Here is an 8,476-nt window from a genome sequence, read left to right on the forward strand (position 1 = left end):
AACTCTGGGGAAAAGCAAGCAGTAAGAATATTCGGAGACTTTTACATATCTATCCCCAGCCCGCACACATCAACCCTTTATCTCTGCTATCGCACCAAACCTTTGTAATGGAATCTGCGATATCAGGATGGGCGGCACTGATGCCAGGTGCATACTAAAAATAGTGCTCTCATTGGACCCTCTCCTAGGGATGCCATTTTGTCATGCATTATGCACATTTGCAAATATGGGACAAGGAAATGGATTAGTTGAAAGGGCACCTGTGGTTCCCACCTCAAAGATATATGCAACAGGGGAAATGAAGCGAACTGAGCTATCATTTAGTCGCACAGCTGTATGAAGAAGTGGAACACACTTCCTAAGACAGTTCTATAATTCAAAAGTGGTTGATGACTAATAAATGGGGATGAAATCACAGACTTGAGGGTATATATGCAGGTATATATAGAGGGCTCTCCTCTTTTTCCTCTGATGTGTAAAAGATGATTTGCAAAATGAAAGTTTGTCCTTCTTTTTAGACCGTCTTCCTGTGCTCGATGGTCCGTGGAACTGTTGCAGTGCACGAGGCAGGGCTAGCTTCCTCTGCAGCAGAGGAGCTAGAAGCATCCTGGTCACTGCTGCCAAGCTCTGGTCAGGTAGCAGTAGGTTCAGTGATGGCACTGAAAGTTGATACGCAATTGAAAAAAGCTGATATTTTGGCCTGGTTTTACTTCGGCGCCTGACACTTGTTCACGTCAACTTTGAATAGAAGCCATTGATGCTGCACTGAACGCACGTCTCCAGCTCGAACTACTGTCAATCAAAACTGATCTTCATCTTAGCTGTAAGCATGGATAAACCATGTCCTCTGTAGGGTCACAAGAGAAGCCGTCACGCTGCAGGACAGTGAAATGCACATTAAGATGCTCCTCCTTTTTTGGGGAGGCGGGAGGTTGCGTTGGCCGTCCAAATGAGCGGTAAGGAAAACATTGCTTGTGTTACAAAAATATGACAAATATGAAAACTAACCACTTCACAGCTCAGCTACAGCCAGACATTTCCTGTAGTCACCTTTAGTGACGTGGCATACAAGCAATTTTACACTTTATGACTGGGCCTTTCATAACAGAATGCTTTTTAGGAGTTTTACTTGACTTGTACCTTTAGGTCTTAAATTACACAAATATGTACATTTGACTTTTCATCAGACATATCTTACAGAGCAATCTCCTCCAGTAAAATGTTCACAAAACTGTTCATAGTGAACATTTTATCAGCATATATTCAGGGTTCAAACTACTTTTTCTTGTTGCTATGACACTAATGCATCCACACATTAGGGAGCATTCCAGAGAGAGGTTGAGCAGCTGATCAGCCGGGTGTTTCATGCACATTCAAGACCTGCAAGTACTCCAGCTGTCTGTCACCTAGCAATGTCTACAGTGATAATGAACATGCTACAGGACTTTTACTTCCCGAACCCCAAATAACTCCTAGCGCTTCAGTAGTCTTACACATTCAGTATGTCAAACTGGAGAGCAATGCACAACCACACACGGTAGTCCTCCACCCTCTCTGATGAGCAATTTAAATGGTCTTATACTCATATAAGCGACAACACCTTCACTTCCCCTTTTAGCCAAGAGGGCATTTTGGGCCTACATGTTTTGACTTACCTCACCTCTAAATATTATGATACAACCATACATGACACCATCCAATCAGGTCTCATGATAAAATTGGTATCTGACTGATCAAATAATGATCAATAACAAGCTTATTTTCTCACAGCTATATTTAGCCTTTTACCTAATCAAGGCCAGATAACAGGATAACTTGGTGCCACTGTTGAAGCTCTTATACTACATGAAGCTTCCTTGAAGGTAATTTATGTGCCCTGCTTTACTCAATCCCAAGGCAGCAGGAAGAAACCCCTGACTTAGCCAGCTCTTCTCTGCCAGCTTCAGTCTGAATCCAGGTCTTTAAATACCTACCTGTCACCTCCTTGTGTAACTTTCACATAGTACACTGCTGCTCACTGGCGTTATCATGCTCTGTAGCTGCAGCCATTGGATTTACATTCAAGTCTGAAAACAGGATGAAAATTTGTTAAAATGGGAATGAGTACGCCAAATTAAATACACACCATCATGGAGACTTTGATGTATATATAGCTTAATCTATGTTTCATATTCCAGGCTCCACCCTTCACTGAATGTGAAATTCTGTTATGCCTGTGCTGTGTGTCTCTATCAAGATAAATTCCTGAAAAATTAGTAAAATTTCTTATTTACCTGCTACTGTACCTCAACTTCCTACAGTGAAGCAGTTCTACAATGCATCTCAATATTTGTCGTTTTACAAGGGTCTTAGGGAGATGAACGAGGTCTGGGATCCTGCTATAAAGTAATCCCCCTCCTTCCTGATGAGGTTTCATCCTACACAATGTAAACTGAGGCAGACTTTCTGATATCTTTTCATATGGGCACATGAGAGCCACACACAGCCTCTGATAGAGTGTTGAAAGCAGACAGATGCACTGTTAGTTCTGAACAAAGGTGACAGCTCTCAGTCTTTCCACTCAGTGCAGGTGAAATTGGGGTCACAGTCTTAACTCTGCTGGGGACTCTTGTGACTGGGGCTGAGATTTAAAAAGGCTAAATGGCAGCTACATGTGTGAAGTGCAAGAACAGGGGAGCACGAAGTCAGGGAGCTGGGGTGATATCCTTATTCACACACATTTGTCTCTGCATCTGCATGTGCGAACATGAGAACGTTTTGCACTGATGATGTTAACAAAAACTGATTCTCTGAAGAAGCGGTGCAATTATCTCTGGGCCTTCCTCCAGTCTGCTCCTACTTTGTGCTCAAGATGTGTCAGCTATATACTGCATGAGTGCTCACTGGCAAAGAAGTACTTCACCCATAAGCTTCTGTCTCATCAGAACAGGTTATCATAATCATGATCACTTTTATTGGCCAAGTATGTTACACGCATTAGGAATTTGTCTAAGGTACAAAACCAAGGCAGCCATCTACCAAGCCAACTCACTCACATACAGACACATACACCGATGGCGGCTCTGTCCTTGCAACGTGGGGTTCAGTGTTTTGCCTGAGGACTGCTCTACCACCGGAGCCACAGCTGCACCCATATAAATATCTATGGTATCAAGCTTAACATGTTCATTATAGAAATGGACTTCCCCAGCGTTCCCTGCAGATGTGACGATCCACATGTTACGGTATTCTAATGTGACACAATCATCAATTTGTTGCACTGGAAGGATCTATAAGTCACTGTGTAAACTCTGTACAAACAATGTGTTTTTGTTGTTGTTATGAAAATACATATCTACTGACACACATTAATATTTAATTCAAATTTTTAATAAGATTTTAGAAAATTCTGGAAATTGTGACAACATATCAGCCAATATTCATTTTTTTAACTTAAGACATGACATTTTTGGATCCTTTAAATTTGGTTGCTGTACCTCTACAACTGCATCTCAATATTTGTGGCTTTACAAGGGCCTCAGGGAGATGAATGAGGTCTGGGCTCCAGCTATAAAGTATTCCCTCTCGATCCAAAAGATTTAAGGAGATACTGAATGTGCTGAGTACACGATTTTACTGTTGAAAAATACACATCTAACACCTCTCTGGTAGACAAATCATGTAATGGAGACAGCAACTGTGTTTTCATTGACTTAAGTAACCGGCTTACAGTAGGCTTTCTGCTGTAAGCTGATTTCTTAACTGCATGTAAACAAGAAACCTGGTTTTCATAATTGAGGTAGAGGATTACAGAAACCTGATTTCCCTGGGTAGATTTCCACCAGAGAATGCCAAAATCTCTGTCGTGTATATGAGTAACCAGGTTTCTATCCAGCTTTTTACATGCACATGACAAAAAACTGCAGACAGGAAAAGCAACAGACTGGAATGGTTGGATGAAATGAGAGATCATTACATAGAGCGACATGTCCCTGTAGTTAAAGGATAAGGCCGGTCATTTTCTACATTAACAGTATTTTAAACACTCCCCATACAGAGACTAAACCCAACAATGATTTGCCTATACTCATAGTTAATGTCTGCCAATCTGTCAGTCCTGGATTACCTTATTCGTCTGTACCATTGACCTCCACTGTTGTTTGAAAATGATTAAAAGTACTTCAGTGAAACACACTGCTGCACTGGTTGACATCTCCTCATTACAAAAAAACCAGACCCTAATATCTGTTAAAAAAAGTTGCCCCAAAGGTTCCGACTGGCCATAACTTTTTACAATCTGAAGCAAGCAAAAGTCAAGGGCCCATGCACAAAATCTCCAGATATTCTTAACAATTAATAAGGTCTGGTGTTTCATAATGAGGAAGCCTTATTCTTTAAAATAAGTCTGACCAAAATCAGACTTCTCTTAGTAACCAGCTTACATGTTTCTAAAGTACGTCAAACATACAGTATCTTTGGGATTTCTTGTTACTGATTGTCCGATATAAAATATACTTATACCATTATATCTGCAATAAGCTTACACTGCCCTTTTCTTGATTTAGCTCTACAGTACACAGTATAATATTCTTAACAGATATGTATTTTAAAGCTGAAACCAAGTGCCAAAAATTAATTGGTTCCAGGCTCTCAAATGTGAATATTGTCTGATTATCCTCATCAAACAATGAATTCATTCATTGAATAAAGAGAATATTCAGGTATAAAAATAATCATTATATATAGCCCTACTGTATTAGTGGGGCCATGTCTTTGTGCCTTTAAACAGATGTAATTGTAATGATGTGAGTGCGTGTCCTTGTAAGAGGCATGTATTTGTACATACAGGTGTTTTTGTCTATGTGTATTTGTTTGTGGTCACCTGATCTCCAGCCAGCTGTGGCCATTAGCTGGAGGCTGAGCGGGTCAGAGTGCTGATCTAATCTGGAGGATCTGTGTCTGATGAGGGCTCCACTGTAAACAGAGCGGCCAGCCGGTGCCAGCTGCAGAGACCAAGGAGCCAGTGAGCAGTGGGGACAGGCAGGCAGACATTAGCACAAGGGTAATTTTTCTCCCCGCAGCACCCACTGAATGACATCTAATATTGCAGGGGACAGCAGCTAACCATTACCTTGTGCAGGATAAGAGCTTTTTCTGATGGACAATGAAGTCCAATTGCACCCAAAAATGCTTCGTCATACACCCTGGTTAACCAATTTAGCCTCCTATGCCGCTGTGTCTTAGAAAGGTGCAGCAACTAGATTATTGATCGTCCTTGAGGTTTTTCATACAGTGATGCTTTTCCATAGACTTTCAACTGACAGGAGGGCTGTTTGGCTAAAGTGAAGAGGGTTGCTGCTGCATTTATGGATGTGGTGCAATGCAGAGGTATACAAGCATGATAACCAAGGGCCTTTGGCAACTTAATCTAACCGTAGGCTGCTTCAGCTTTGCAGGATGCGAGTTCACTATAATAATGTGCTTCCTAAGCAAAACGTGTTTTGTATTTGTTTGCAACCAGTTTCATCATTCTGACACATTAAACATGCTTTGATCACTCTGAAGAAAGTTTTAGAAAAAAAAATGTAGTAAGTGCTATAGTTCATGCTTGCATAGCTAAAAGTTTTGTATGAAGAAAAAAAAGTCTATCTCATGAATACATCCCCACAAGGAATGCACAGGATTATGACTGTGATAAACAGATGGTGCAAAAGAAAGAGTAAATCAATGAAGCCATATATTGGAATGATGAAACAGTTGCTTCAGAGCTACTGTTTGCAGAAGCCATCCAGCTGTCTCGTTTGTTTCACGTTATTTCATTGGGAATATGTTATGTCCTTAAAGATCTTAAAAGTACTGAACACATTCACATTTTGCTCATTTTAGTGTCACCAGGTAGTTATTATGGTTGCATTTCCTCTATTATGTAAAGCTCTGATTGTTTCTCTTGCAGGCCTAATTGTTGCAATTCATTTCTAAACCTTGCCTCTCATTCCCTGCTTGCCAAAAAGCCTGAAATCAGGCTCAAGCCCCATCTGCCTCATAGCTTCCAGAGCAGCTCTACAGCTGGTCTTCAGGCCCTGGCTGATGTGCAGACGTGGGGTTTCATTTAGAAAGCTTAACTCGGCCAAAAGTTCCTCCTAAAATTTGGTAATTTAAAGGTCAAAAGTTCACTTGAGCTGGACAATTTCAACAGCACTGTGAGTTATACTTAAAAACCAGCAGCGAGTACATGTAAGGTAATCTTCAAGAATTTGACTGCTTCCCTCATGTGGACAGTTCCCACTTCTATTCCTTGAATACATTTTACTGTCAATTTAGTCATGGTTGAACCTAACTCTCAGGTCTCTGATAGGTGCTCGAGCTGCTTAAACAACTTTAACTTGTGTGCGTCTTCTGAAGAAATGGAGCCCTCCAGCTGCCTTTGTGAACCAAAACATGCACCTACCAGCATCTTATTCAAAATTTACAACCCAGTCCCTCTCATCAGAGCAGCAGTCAGTCATGCTCCTTGCAGTCCCAGCTCAGCACCCCGTCTTGCCTCAGCAGCAGGGCTGCTCTATTTTGAGCTGGACTACAGTTCAACCACCATCTCACAAACAACAGTGCATAGTTTCAACACAGGAGTATGAATCAGGGAGTGCTATGCTGTTAACACTGGCAGCAACTCTCCTGGAGGTCATTTGTGGCCAACTGCTCCTGTATCCTGTGATGCAGCTCCAGGCAGCCTTCTCTACATAAGCACAATTTGTTTAATAGCAGCTGCATCTTTATCACAACACACATCACTTTTCATTTTATTTTATAAATAGAAAAGGTTAAACTTAGCATGACTGCTTGTGTTCATTCATTATTTATGGATTCTTTCTTAAAGTTGATACAAAGCCAAAATAATCATTAATTTGCCTTTCATTTCTACAGCAGTCAACCTCTACGGGTACAATTAAATGATCCTCATCACACTGGGGCTCTAAGTAGACTGATATCAGTTAGGATCGTTTCCAGTTGAATTACAGAAGGAGGCTCCTGCGGTATGCATATAAAAGAAACAATCAGTCAGTCATTCAAACTGTCAGGAGCCAGCTGGACCAAGCAGCAACCAGGCAGCAACCCAGCGCTGGAGGGGAACTGGAGGCAAGGAAGACACGGTGTAAGATTATCAAAGAGAGCAGAGGGCTGTGTATCTAAAGGCTTAGCAGAAGCATGCCAAAACAAACAAGAAGCAAGAAGTGGGGTGTGTGGGGGGTCATTCGGGTGGCAGAATGAGTGGGAGAGACAGAAAGAGAGACTGAAACACACAAGAAGGGATGAGGTTTTGAAATGATTGAGAATGAAACCACTTCTGTTGACAACCACATGGGAATTGAATGTCTGTGTGATTAGGTACCTGTGAGACTGGGAGAAACTCTGTGTGTGTGTGTCTTTGCATGTGTATCTGCACAGCAAGGAAGTCACATGGGAAGTTTCACTCGGGGGCTGTTTGTTTGTTTCCTATCTATCAAATCATATACAGGACATTTTCTAAACACATTCAGACAGACACCTAGTTGGTTGTGGTGAAGTCTGAAGGTCACATAATCTTCAGGGAAAAACAATGTTTACTGCACCAAAGATTTTATGCTAAGTACTTTATTATTTATAGGAGACTGTATATGTGTGGTACTTTCCTTCTATTGGAACCGACTGTTGATTAATATTTAGGCAGCAAGGCATAAAGAGACATTCACAAGATTATTTTATCACAAGTTCTGATCTGTAGTCAAAAAAACTACATCCATACATGTGGCCCAGGACAACAGATACCATTGGTTCTGGATGAGAACGATCCTCCTCTTCCTTCAGCTACCGTTTTGGTATCTTAGGAAATGTGCAGAGAATATGTATTGAAATTTTGGTTCATAGCATTTCATTATCTCCTACGCTCTCTGAATGTAAATCAGGGTCACTTTGTACAATGAATGAGCCATACTTTGCCCTGCAGATATGTTAACAACAAACATAATGACAGCATTGACAGTGGTTAATATGCAGCAGTACTGCATATTAAAACATTCTCAAGTACAGTGCTTAAGTACTTTGAGGTACTTGTACTTTAGTACTTCCATTTCATGTCACTTTATAAAATTCCTACAATTCAGGGGCTAATATTGCACATTTAACTGACAGCTAGTTAGTAGTTACTTGTAGATTTTAGTTAAAGCATAGCAAACTTATCAAATATCATGCGCTGCTATATATTAAACTAAATAACAGTGTTGTAAGTGTTACGATATTTTTAGTCAGATAGAAACTGGATAGATACTTTATGTATTAGAAATGTTTAGTGGAGATAGGATGTCTAGTTAGACTGTTAAATGCTTAGTCATGCTTATGAGTTTCTACAGGGTACATCTGGTCAAGGATAACTAGAGAGAAATGTTGATGACTGTCAGCAGACAGGGTGTTTAATATTATTATTATGACGTGTATAACTGTAGCCTTAGCCATAATATGTTCT

At 40.7% G+C, this 8,476-nt stretch overlaps 1 long non-coding RNA gene across 1 annotated transcript in view; it reads right to left on the reverse strand.

The window, feature by feature from the left end:
• Positions 1-1,805: 1,805 nt before the first annotated feature.
• LOC109964281 (uncharacterized) overlaps positions 1,806-8,476 on the reverse strand; it is a 19,400-nt gene continuing 12,729 nt past the window's right edge. Inside the window, exons 2-3 of the long non-coding RNA XR_002275490.1 lie at positions 4,862-4,982; positions 1,806-2,066 (exon numbers count right to left, since the gene is read on the reverse strand). This is a non-coding gene — a long non-coding RNA (uncharacterized LOC109964281). The remainder of the gene's footprint in view (positions 2,067-4,861; positions 4,983-8,476) is intronic.

The sequence above is a fragment of the Monopterus albus genome, unplaced genomic scaffold, assembly GCF_001952655.1.
Source record: "Monopterus albus unplaced genomic scaffold, M_albus_1.0 scaffold86.1, whole genome shotgun sequence".
In the NCBI taxonomy this organism is placed as follows: Eukaryota; Metazoa; Chordata; class Actinopteri; order Synbranchiformes; family Synbranchidae; genus Monopterus; species Monopterus albus.